We start from the raw sequence: 12,790 nt of genomic DNA, 5'->3' as shown, positions 1-12,790 counted from the left end.
TGTCCTGCTTCCAACAGAATGTTGGATTATGTCCCTCCCAACTAACAGTGTGGTTGTGCTACCAGAATATGCCCAGAAGAATCCATGTGTTCTGAGTGATTCTGAACACTAAACTGGGAGTTTCAACACTGTTTCAGTGAAATATCCCTGCTCCCTGTCCAAGATGCAAACAAGGATATTGGTTCAGCTTAGCTGGATTCAAAGCTTAAAAAACAAAACTCATGGCAGGGCAAGAAAATAAGAAAAAAGTGGTAAAACGGTTTATTTGAAATGTCATATCATTCAGATTCGGTTCTTCCAGGCCTCCTCATCAGGTGGATGGTTCAGGAAAGAAACCAGGAGCACAGTTTGAAACAAAAGGGGTGAGTGAAGCCATCCACTGTCAAGCTAATAAACCCAAGATGACTCAAGGAAATTCACACTGCTGACCTTCCTTCTCCTCTGCAGAGACCTGGGGCACCTCTTGGGAAAGTAGGAGCAGGTTTGGTGTCACAGTGAGCTTGCAGACCACGATTTTCTTATTAATGGTGAGAAATTACTGATAGCACAGACTTTTCATATTGTCCCAGAGTTGTGTTCTCTATCACAGATTATTTCAATGACTGTTTTGCCATTGTTACTAATCTCTTGAAATTAGGTCTGTAACATCATATGGCAGCAAAGAGAAAAACACATCAAAAAAAGGAGGCTCCTTGAAGCACTTGAAACTGCTTCTTATCTTCACAGTTTGGATAACCTTTCACATAACAAGCAACAATTTCAAATATATTGGTCATATCACCCCCTCAAAGAGATAGAAGACACACTTTGAAATTACAGACCAGACCTCATGTGCAGGAGGAGAACTGACGTGGTGTCACACAGTGAGGAAGAGCTAATGTCTCTTTGATAAATCTGTCTTCCCTGTGTTGGATTTTCTTGCCACAGTGTCAGGAATAGTTGACGAGACAGACGTGTTATTAAGTGGTAAAAATAAACAGATGGAAGAGAAAAGTGAGAGATTTCAGCTCTGACTTTCCAGAGTGTTTCAGCAAAGAATAACCTCCTCATTTCCATTCCCTACCAGAGATGAAAAATAGGCAATGCTTACTCAAGGACTGCATGGCTGGAGAAATGGGGTGCCTGGTCCCCACCTACCCCCAGGGCATGTGAGATGGGACAATGTGGGGTCCAGAGATGGATGCTGCTCCTGACCTGCTGCTCCTCCAGAGTCAAAGTCACCCTTGTGGAGAGCATTGGTGCCTGACAACATCAGCACTGCCTGCCTTGGGTCCTCCTGGGAACTGGAGCCTATTTTTGAGACCAAACCCCTGTATGTTCCCTCTTCCACAGAAGGGGCATTTCGCTCCTTCCCTCTGTGGAGGATGCAGCAGTTTGGCCAAGGCTGTGTTCCCCACAAGGGACAGGACAGAGCACAGGCAGGCTGAAGATGCAGTCACTGCAGGAGACCCTCACTCCAAGACAGACATTGATGGGCTGGAGTGTGTCCAGAGCTGGGAGCAGAGCTGGGAAAGGGTCTGGAGCAGCTGGGGGGGCTCTGCCCAGAGGAAAGGAGGCTCAGAGAGGACCTTCTCGGGCTCCATAAATCCGGGACACGAGGGTGCAGCCAGGTGGGGGTTGACATTGCTCTCATGGAACAGGATAGGATGAGAGGGAACGGACTCAAACTGTACCAGGGGAAGTTTAGATTGGATTTTAGGGAAAAGTTCTTCACAGAAAAAGTGGTCAGTCATTAGCATGGGTTGTCCAGTGCAGTGGTGGGGTTGCCATCCCTGGAAGTATTCAGAAAACATGCAAATGTGGCACTTGGGGACATGCTTTAGTGGTGAACCTGGCAGCTGAATTCAATGATTTTGGAGGGCTTCTCCAATCTTAATAATTCCATGATCCTATGATTCCCCTGGGAATATGATGGTAGAGCGCCAGCTCCTGCAAATGTGACACTAAAATAGGGTCAAGTGGCAGCATTGTAAGTGTGGGGGAACTGACCTTGGCATCTGGGGTCCTCACCACAGCAGGGCACAACACAAAATCCACTTTTCTGAAGAATTGGTGGTCAAGGGATGTTGTTGCCAGACCTGCCTCATGCCCAGGCCATTGGGCACTGCTGGAAGAGCAGAGGGTGGCTTCTGCTGTGTCACTGCAGCCATCTCTTGGCCTGCCTGCTTTATTCTTCTGTGTCACTTAATATAAATTATAAAATATTAAATCAGATAAATACCTGTAACCTTTCTGGATGATAAGAAAAGATATTGTTCAGCCTCCTAAAATGCCTTGTGTTTGCTGGAAAATGCTAATGGGATTATATAAAGGTTATTTCAGCCTCCTTTCAAGTCTGGAGACGTGGCAAAACAATCATGATGCCCTTTGTTTATGCCTTTTTAATGACTGCTTTTACCTTCAGATATTTGAGGCTTCTGCATCTTTTCAGGTGATCCTCTGGGAAGTCCTTGGACTGCTTTTTTGTGGAAACTTCCCAAGGAATGTAAATGTGCCTGTGATTTTAGAGGTCTGGAGGAGAGCTGGGGGGTTGGAGCACTCTGGGAGTCTGGCAAGGGTTTCATGTGCATCTTTTGATGCCCTTGTGTATTTTGATGTGCATGTTTCCATGACCCTTGTGTGAGGGTCAAGAGCTGCATCCACAGGTCCACAGCTCCTGTGCTTGCAGCAGTGAGCATCGGTGCACGCCTGGCACTGCCCATGTCCATCCCTCCAGGGCGCTGCCCTGAGCCTGTGCCAGGCTGCACAGGGAGGAGCTCAGCTGTGGCACAGCCCATTTGCAGCCTCCAGTCCAGAGGGACCTTTGCTACACCCTGCAAGAGTGAATTTCTGGGTAAGAAAGCTACAGAAATAATGCTCTGCTCACTCTGTCCTCTGGGAAGGAACTCCCAAGCCCATGATTTCCTCTACTTTTTTTGTTGCTACTGGTCTTTTCCCCAGGTTTTGATTTTTGTTAGACCTTGTGTCCCAAACAGATCCAATGTTGTGCAGGGAGCTTGTGGTGGCCTGATAACCTCCCTGCCTTCCAGAGTAAAGCAGAGCACCAACGTAGCAGGAGGCAGCCTGTCATCATTGCTGCCAAGGGAAACATCAGCAGAGAATTGGTTCTCAGCAGGGAACTCCACCCATGGCCCAGCTAACTGGGCCTTGAAGACTTCCAGGGATGGGGCAGCCACAATTCTCTGTGCCAGGGTCTCACCACTCTCACAAGGAAAAATCCTTCTAAGCGTAGTTTTATTGTGTTAATAAATCGAGTAATTGGAGAGGAAGAAGAAATTGTTCCTGGAGAGCAGAGGGCAGGCTAGCTGAGACAGCAGGTTGACATCTTTCACAGCTGCTGGGGAAAGAGAAGGTGGTTGTCACTGGCTGTGGAATACAAAAGCATTGAGCCAAGAGCAGAGGCAGAGAAGGTAGCGCATCCCTTGTGTTTGGTGGAGATACAAATGGCACACTGCATTAATGAAAGTTATAATTCTCTTTTTTGAGGTTATTTTGCAGGAGTCCTTGGAGGGTCATGCCTGGGGGGGTCAGAGACAGTGCAGAGCAGCTCCTCTGGGAGGACCGTGTTCTCTTGCCCATGGGGCTTTTTCATGCACACTGGCTGTACAGATTCAACAACTCTTGAGTTTCTCACATCCTGTTAAAAACGTCTCTCTGGCATCTGTGTTAATTAGGGAAAGTCTGCAATTTAATCTCTAACACACCATTTCCAGTTTGGGGATAGTCCTTCTCAGTGCACTGCTGGCACAGTGGAGCTCCTGGAGCCCCTCCTGGGCCTGCTGAGAGCTGCTGCAGCCTCGTGGGTGCCCACCTGCCCAGACCATCACACTGGTATCACTGCTGGGCTCCCCCTGGCACTGCCTGCCCCCAGGCTCCCTCTCCTGCGAGCCACAGAGTCACTGTGGTGGCCAAAACCACAAGAAGAAGCAGAATGACCCTCCGCTGTAACTATGGACCAGGCTCCAGCTCCACTGTGGGCAGAGAAAAGCCCCAGCCTGTACTTGAATTTCAGTGAATCACAATCACAGATTGGTTTGGGTTGGAAAGGACATTAATGCTCATCTTGTCCCAGTCCCTGTCATGGACAGAGACACCTGCACTATCCTAGGTTGCTTCCAGCTCTGTCCAGCCTGGCCCTGGACACTTCCAGGGATGGGGCAACCTGTGCCAGGGCCTTAATTCTTGATAAACACACTTCTTCAGCTCTCTTGTGCTATAGCCCTTGAATGAAGCATCTGTGCTTGTGAAATGGTAATGTCAAAATTAATCACTTTGCATCAAAAGTGAGATCACACCTGGAGGGTCCAGCCTTTGCACTGGTTTGGGACACTTCTACCAAGGATGTAATGGAGAACACCAAAACATGCTGAAAATTTCAGTCAATCTGGGAGGGAAAATGGAAGGATTTTAGGCAGAAGAGAAGATTTAATGAAAGAAAAATCCTTCTAAGCGGTCTGCATGCCTGTGTTTGTCAGTGTCTGGAGTTCCTTGGGACATGGATGCCTTTCACTCTGTCGTGGTTTAACACTGGCCAAATGCCAGGCACCAACAAAAGTCATTCTCTTATCTTCTCTTGTTACAGAGAGCTGGGCAGATGAGAGGGAAAAAAATTTAACGAAGGGCTCATGAGTTGAGATAAGGACATGGGGGAAAAACACTCTAAGGGCAAAACAGATTCAAATTTAAAAGTATAAAGTAAATTTATTATTAGCAATCAGAGGAGGATAATGAGAAGTAAAATAAGCTTTAGGAACACCTTTTTTCTCCCTAGCCCCTCCCTCTTTCCCAGCAACAGCACAGGGAGACAAGGCATGGGAGTTTTGGTCAATTTGTCACTTGAGATCTTTTGTTTGCTCAGGGGCAGGAGTCTTGTCCATGGGGTCCCTCTCACGGACAAACAGCATTCCCAAAACTCATGTGGTGTGGGTCACTCATCCACGGGGTGCACTCCTCTAAGGCTAGGCTGCTCTAGTTTGGGAGCAAGGGCTGTCTCTCTCTCTCTCTCTCTCTCTCTCTCTCTCTCTCTCTATCTCTGGAAGCAGAGGCCTTCTCTCTTTATTTGGGTTTCCCACTGGATCACAGCTTTCTCTGGCACCCACCTGCTCTGGTGTGAGCACTTTGCCCATGGGCTGTGAGTGGATCTGTGCATCCCCTGTGGACTTCATGCATTATGGGGGAGCAGTTGGTTTTAACACAGTCTTTACCACAGCCTGCAGAGGATTCTCAGCTCTGATGCCTGGAGCACCTCTTTCCCCTCCTTTTTTCCACTGACCTTGGTGCCACCGTGTTGTTTTCCCTCACATGTTCTCACTTCCTCTTCTTCTCTGACTAGAAGGAAAACTGTTGCTTGTAGGTACCATTGCCAACAAATGTCACTAATTTAAAGATTCTTGCAGGATTTCACAGTGTTGAAAGGTTGATGTTGTCTAGGTTCTGTGCTGGGGAGTCACCATGTTTTTGCTGCCAGCCATGGGACCCTGAGACAATAAGTCCCTATTTAATGCTCATCCATTGCCATGATTTGGCATCAGCCCAGCTCAACTCCTCCCGTAGGACATTCAGAAACACATCACAACCCTCCAGCACATTAGCAAACTCCAGTGGCTTCCTTCAGGCCACTTCACTGGTGGGACCAAAAGGACTGTCCCAGACACACATGGTCCCTGTGTTGTGGGCAGAAGTGCAGCAGCTCTTTCTGAGGTCCTGGTGTGATGCATATCCTTCTGCAGGAATGTGACAAGCAGCAGTAGGACCAGAGGAAATGGCCTTAAGCTGCACCAGGGGAGGTTTAGGTTGGATATTAGGAGAGGTTTCTTCACTGGATATTCTATTACAAGGAAAGATGCTCCAGGAGAAGATGACATAAGCTACCTCCCAAAGAGGCCAATTCCTTTATTACCTGTTTCCTTCCTACCTCAACCTACTTACCTACCTGAAGGTTATAATTTTATCCTGTATACCTCATTGTAATTTTATTCTTTGGCTTCATCAATGCTTTAACAAGCCCTACTTAGCCCTTTCATAGGAAGAGGTTTTATGATCCACAATGCAATGAGGCTGCTTATTCATTCCTGGCTCCTCTCCACTATTTTCCCTCACAGGAAATGCTGCTGATTCCTGTTAGGCTGCAATGAGAGTGCTGAGTGCGTTTCTCTGCTACACTGGCATGAGTCAATACGAGTTCAACCTTTGGAAAATTGTTTCTTGAAGGCCAGAGACATTTGTTTGTCCTACAGTTAAACATCTTTTGCTGACACATCAGAGCTACCACAGCCCCATTGCTCAGTGTCCTGAGCGACAGCCCAGCTTAACTGAGGCCCCATGGATGCCTAACAGGATAAAAAAGGACATGAAATGCTCTAATGTCTGCAGTTAATGGGGTCAAAGGAGGCCCACGATGGAAAACTTCATTTTCAGATGACTTTTGACTGTGCCATTACAGCGCTTTCTCAGCATCATCTGTCATGTTTTTAAGGCATAAAAAGAATTTTCTTCTTAACAAATCTTACAATTGTTTTATTTTGTTTTAATTCCTGAAAAGCCCATTTGTCACACCCCCTTATACTTCCCTGTCTTTTTTTCCTTTCTCTCAAAGCTTGGTTTGAACAAAAAGCATTCAGAACCCTGCACTTCTTATGATACCCTGTGAACTGATGGGGCTTGGAGCAATCTGGTCTAGTGGAAGGTCTCCCTGCCCATCACAGCAGGTGAAGTAAAATGAGCTTTAAGGTCCTTCCAACCCAAACCATTCTGGGATTCTATGACTTTGTAACTTTTAGGAAATTGATATTGCATCTAATACTGCTTCTCAGGAGCTGCAGCCCTGCAACATGTGGCTGACAGCTGTGACCTCTCCAGGGGAGTAATTCCTGCTGATTAATTCCAGCCAGTGCTCCAGAAAGTCTTTCACAGGGTCGTGGAACTGTGTCCTCTGTGGTACCAGTATGGGCTGCCCCACTGGGCATAGGATGCAGAACTAAAGGTGAACAAGGGCCAAAGGCAAGGCAGGAATGAGAGGCAACACAAGAGGGAGAGAAGATGCAGGAGGCACAGGAAATGCAGGAGGAAGAGGAGGTGCAGGTGAAATAAGTAGAGGCAGAGGTGATGCAGGAGGCACAGGACATGTAGGAGGCTGAAGCTTCACTGACTTGTCTACATTTATCCCCCTGCAGTAGACATGGGGCGCTCTGCCCTCATGTGTGAAACAATGCAAGACACAAAGTTGAAGCCAGGACATTTGTGTTAACAAAATCGAAACCAAATTGAAAATTTAGCAGTTTTTCCAATGTGCTGGTTCTTCTCTTGACTGAGAGCTTGGTGGAAGGATTACCCAGGGAGTGAGAGCAGCAGAGTGCCCTGGAGCACACCCTGATTTCCTCAGGGGTCATGCATTGGGATACCATGCAGGTGGATCCCAGCTCCTGATCCAAATGCATTAGTATGACATTAATATGGCAGGGTGGAAGTCAAACGTAGAGGATGTTTTGTGCCTCACCTGTGGGATTCCTAGAAACTTGAAGGTTTGGAGAGCAAGAAGAAAAATCCTGTGGTTCCTAGCTATCCTCTTGTCCCCCGTTATGAAGAAAAGCCTCTGCTCCAGATTGGGAACAGTTTAAAATCCTGCTCCTCAGCACAGGTTGTGGGATAAAGCCTCAGAATGTGCTGCCCTGCCTGGGGCTGGACCCACCCCACTCGCACCCAGCTGCATATTAAATTGCTCAGATGCCTCACAGTCCCCCATGACCTTTTAACTATGCCATGGGGAGGATCAGCAGGGTTCCTTGTGAGCACCTGGGAAGGTGCCAGAGGTCATTTCAACAACCAGAAGCATGAAGAAGGGTATTTAAGTATGCAAGTGCCAGGGAAGAAGTGGCACGGGTTAGGGGAGGTGAGGGGTGGGGCCTGTGCACCAGAAACCCTTATTTCTAAACTATTTTATCCTTACTCTAGTAATGGAATTAGCTTCTGTACATTAGCTCTTTGTTTTGGGGCTATGTTGCCCTTCATCCTTGTTTAACATCTGGAAACATATTCATATGTTCTCATAAATGCCTCTCCTAGCTCTGTGTGATAATTTGAAGCAGGAGAATTTAATCTACTGACCTCTTTCCTACCTTGCCTTAAACCTGATCATGTTGGCTGCATGTTTTCCTCCTGTTGGGAAAAACATCCCACTCAGCCCTCAGCTACACCTGTACCATGTGCTGACCTTGTGCCAGCATCTACAGTCCCATCCTTTTTTTGTGAGTGTGCAAAGCAATTTCTTGAGCTTTCTTGGGCAAGTTTTTCAAGATACACTGCAATGATATTGCTTGGAGTGTGCTACTGGCAGTTTAAGACAGAGAACCCTTATGGAATTATTTTTCCTGCAGTGTTCTCAAGCTTTATTTAAACATTTTACCAAAGTTTGTGAGAGTTTCCAGGAGCAATGTGGGTTGTGGCTCGATGCTGCTGGTCCCTCTACCCCAGCAGCTCTCCCTCCAGCTGGACCCCACCTGGGAGCCAAGTACCTCAGTCTTTGTTTTTGCCCACACAACCACTTGTCAGACTATGTGTGAGCTGAACTTGAGTCCTGGGGGCAGTTCTGGGCCCCTCATGACAAGATGTTGAGGGGCTGGAGCACATCCAGAGAAGGGAATGGAACTGGGCAAGGGGCTGGAGCACCAGGAGCAGCTGCAGGAGCTGGGGGGACTCAGACTGGAGAAAAGGAGGCTCAGGAGGGGACTTCTGGCTCTGCACAACTCCTGACAGGAAGGGGCAGCTGACTGGGGCTTGGGCTCTGCTGCCAGGATGACAAGAGGAAATGGCTTCGAGTTGTATTAGGGAAGGTTTAGGTTGGATATTAAGGGAATTTTCTTCACTGAAAGGATGTTCAGGCACTGACCCAGCTGTCCAGAGCAGTGGTGGAGTCCCCACCCCTGGAAGGATTTAAAACACAAGTGGATGTTGCACCTGGGGACATGGTTTAGTGGTGAACTTGGCAGTGCTGTATTAATGGTTGGACTCAATGATCTTGAGAGCATTTGCAGCCAAAATGAGTCTATGATTCTATGATGAGGGATGATGTAAAATCTAATTCCTTCCTTGAAGAGGTTTACCAGCCTGGATCAGCTCTTTCTGGTTCACAGAGCTGTCCCACTGCCATTGCATGGGGCAAGTGGAGGCACAAAGGCAAGAACAGCTCAAGCCCTTGTCAGCCTGGGAAATTCATGGGGAAACCATGGTGTTCCCCAGCCACTGCAGCCACAGGAGACGTTGCTTCATCAGGAGAGGATCTTGAGAAGGTTCTCTTGCCATAGGCTGGGGCGTGGGAGTGAGTCCATTCAGAGGCAGCTGGAGAAGGAGAGGGGTCACTGTGAATCCCTTTTGTGTTCAGCAGCCATGAGGAGCCCCTCAAGTGCTCATGTCAGCTCTTCTCAGGCAGAGCAGCATGGAGCCCAGGGCTCTGCTGTCAGCACAGAGGATTGCACAGAGGGTCCTTGCTTGCCCAGAGTTTGGAGCATGTCTGTGGAGAGAGAACTGCTTTGGAGCCCACACGGGTTGAAGAAAACTAGCTGGCTGGAAGTTATCCTCCTGATCTTCTGGTGGAGTAGTAGAATGGGTTTGGTATTGCACCAGAAAAAGCTGATATGGGCAGCGTGCATCCTTGGCATTTCAGCAGGGCTTGACTGCAACCTGCCTGCAAGAAATCTCATGCCTCCACTTGGGAATCCAACAAGTGGGATTCAGAAGCATGTCAGGGTATTAAATAGTTCTTCTCTATTGGGATTTTGCCACATTATGGTTCTTATTCCTGTTCCCAAGCTCGCTGGGATACATAGTTTTGTCCTCTTAGATTTGACTCAGGAATTTAAGGTCAGGGCTCCATCACTGCAAGAGAGTATCACAACCACTACAAGTTGTGCTGAGTGAGCATGGATGTGGAGTAGAAAGCAGGTTTTCCTGTGTTTATGGTGGATCAGTGGTTGTACAGAGGGATTTTCATTGAAGACATGCCCCATTTCAGCAATATTTGTGTCAATAAGGAAAAAGATGGAAAAAACAGTTTGGGGGAATGAAGAGGGCAGGCCCTGGAATGAGGGAGACCAAGAAGCCAAACTGATAGGTGTAAATGGTTTTAAATGTATACAGAAGACATCTGTGTAATTAATTACCCTGATTTAAGTTACACCACTTTTTTCATGTGTGTGTACATAACACCAAAGGCTACAGTGTTATCTTAGAGGAATGTTTGTGTCTGGGGATTCATACTCACCGTGCCAATAGCAAATCTTCCCTGGAGTTTTTGAAACATTAATTATAGTTTTGTAACAGGCAAGTTTTTGCAACCAGCTCAAGGTAGTTCACTACAACATAGACGTCTGGCAAAACAAATGAATCGCTGATGTGAAAACTGACAGTAGCTTAGACATGAATGCTCAAGACTTTGCAATGTTTGTTATTAAAAATAAAATGGGTCTCACTGTCCTTGCCAGCCTGCCTGCCTCCATACACTTTTCAACACACTAGCACCTGGGAAGAACCATTTCCCTCAGCTAAAAGCAAGAACCAACAACCCCAAGCAGGTTAAGAATTAAAAGTTAAGGTTTCGCATATAGCTGGACACAGCTTAAGGGTGTTTCATCCAGGGGCTTCCCTCTCTGAGGTGCCATCAGTGGGTCCCACCAATGTTGCTCCCTGCTCAGGCCTCAGCATCCCCCAAGTGCAGGGGGCTGCTCTGTACATTGTCTCCTTAGATCAACAGCTTTTGTCTTTTCCACATCAAATCACAGAATCCCAGACTGGTTTGGGTTGGAAGGGACCTTAAAGCTCATCCTGTTCCACACCCCTGCCATGAATAGGGACACCTTCTACTAGATCAGGGTGCTCCAAGACCTGTCCAGCCTTGGATACTTCCGGGGGTGGGGATTCCACAGCCTTTACAAAACAAGCCCAAAGGGACAAATTTAAATTTTAAAAGAAAAACTAAGAGGAGGAAGCTGTTTTGCTTCCAGATATGCCAAATCACCACACTGGACAACAAATAAGAAGAGGAAGGTGATTTTTAGGTCATGCTGAAACACATAGACTCTCCTTAGAGCATTTTGTGTATCTGCTGTCTTGAAGAAGGGACCCCAGCCACTCCAGGGCTGTCTGTCCTCCTTGGCCACCTGAGGGATGGAGCTAAATTCCCATTGGCATTACATTTCTTAATTATCACAATCCTTCAAATTACCACAGCTTTCCGGCAAGCTACAACTTGTTCAGGACTTTGACAGCTCTTAGTAAATTGTGTAACAAATGTCAGCTCTCATACTAGATACAATTTAGAAGTTTTCATAGACATGTGCTAAAATTAGAGGTAACAGTTGCAATTTTGAAAATGTTTTCTGATTGTGATTCCCTTTGTCCTTTTGCTCATTTTTGGAAACTGGCTATCGCCTCCAAAAGAAGAAAAGTGATGACATTGATTCAGAAATCCAGGACGTGAAGCGTGTCAGCTAGAAAAAAAGATTTTTTTTTTTTTTGCCCATGATGACAAAGAAAAAATAATTATTTAACTAAATGAGAAATAAATGAAGTAGGAGCAATGCTGTATGCCTGGTGCTGGGGGTAGATGTTAAAATGTCAGTTCATAGGAAGACAACCTCAAGAAATACTGTTGATTTATTATGATAGGAGTTTGCATATCCACATCTTGATACAAAATGCATCACAGCATCCCAGGGTACTTGAAGTTGGAAAAGAAACTCCTGAGGTCCTCTGGTCCAGCCGCGAGCTGGGGTAGCTAATGCTGGCTGTTCAGAAAATCCCAACTGCTTTTGAACACCTCCAAGGATGGAGACTCCACAGCCACCCTGGGCAACTTGAGCCAGCCTGTGGTTACCATCACAGGGACAAAGTATTTCCTGTTGTGGATCAGTGTGTGCCCATGGCCTCCAGTCCTGGCACTGGGCACCACTGGGAAGAACCTGGCTCCTTCCTCTTTGCACCCCCCCTGCAGGTATTTGCAGACCTGGATGAGCCCTTCCCGACTCTGCTCTTCCACAGGATGAACAGCCCCGGCTCTCTCAGCCTTTCCTTACAGGGGAGGTGCTTCAACCACTTCTTCATCTCCATGGCTCCTTGCTGGACTCTCTCCAGTCAATCTTGTGCTAAGGAGCCCAGAACTGGACATAGGTGGAGAACAAACAATATCCATCACCCTCTCCTCATCCCCTAACTTGCCATAGAATCGGTTTGGCTTGGAAAGGGCCTTAAATTCATCCTGTCCCAGACCCTGCCATGGGCAGGGACACCTTTCACTAGCCCAGGGTGCTGAAAGCCCCGTCCAGCCTGGCCTGGGACACTGCCAGGGATGCAGGGGCAGCCCCAGCTGCTGTGGGCACCCTGTGCCAGGGCCTCCCCACCCGCACAGGGTAGAATGTGTCCCTAACCTCTAATCTAAATCTACCGTTCTAGTAATTTCGATGCAGAAGGCATTAGGGATGGAAGCCCTTTGTAACCTGTGCTGACAGATCCCAGAGATCTCCTTGTCCTCGCTGTGTTTGGAAACGGCTCCAGGGGTTATTGGCTCCGCCGCCTTCCCAGGGATCAGGGTGAGGCTCCTGGAGCTCCTCTCATCGTCGCTCTCGCCTTTATGTGAGATCAGTGGGTCGATCGGTGCAACTGTGAGCGAACCGCGACCTGGCGGGCGTGGGGCACAGCGGGGAAGGAGCTGAAGACGCGGAGCGGGGACTGCAGCGGGAGCCGCTCCGGGGCAGGCTCTGGTGAGGGAACCGCAGAACAGCGGGAGCGCGGCGCCTCGGCG

Source organism: Lonchura striata, chromosome 11 (genome assembly GCF_046129695.1).
Source record: "Lonchura striata isolate bLonStr1 chromosome 11, bLonStr1.mat, whole genome shotgun sequence".
Classification (NCBI taxonomy): Eukaryota; Metazoa; Chordata; class Aves; order Passeriformes; family Estrildidae; genus Lonchura; species Lonchura striata.
This window is presented reverse-complemented; position numbering follows the sequence as displayed.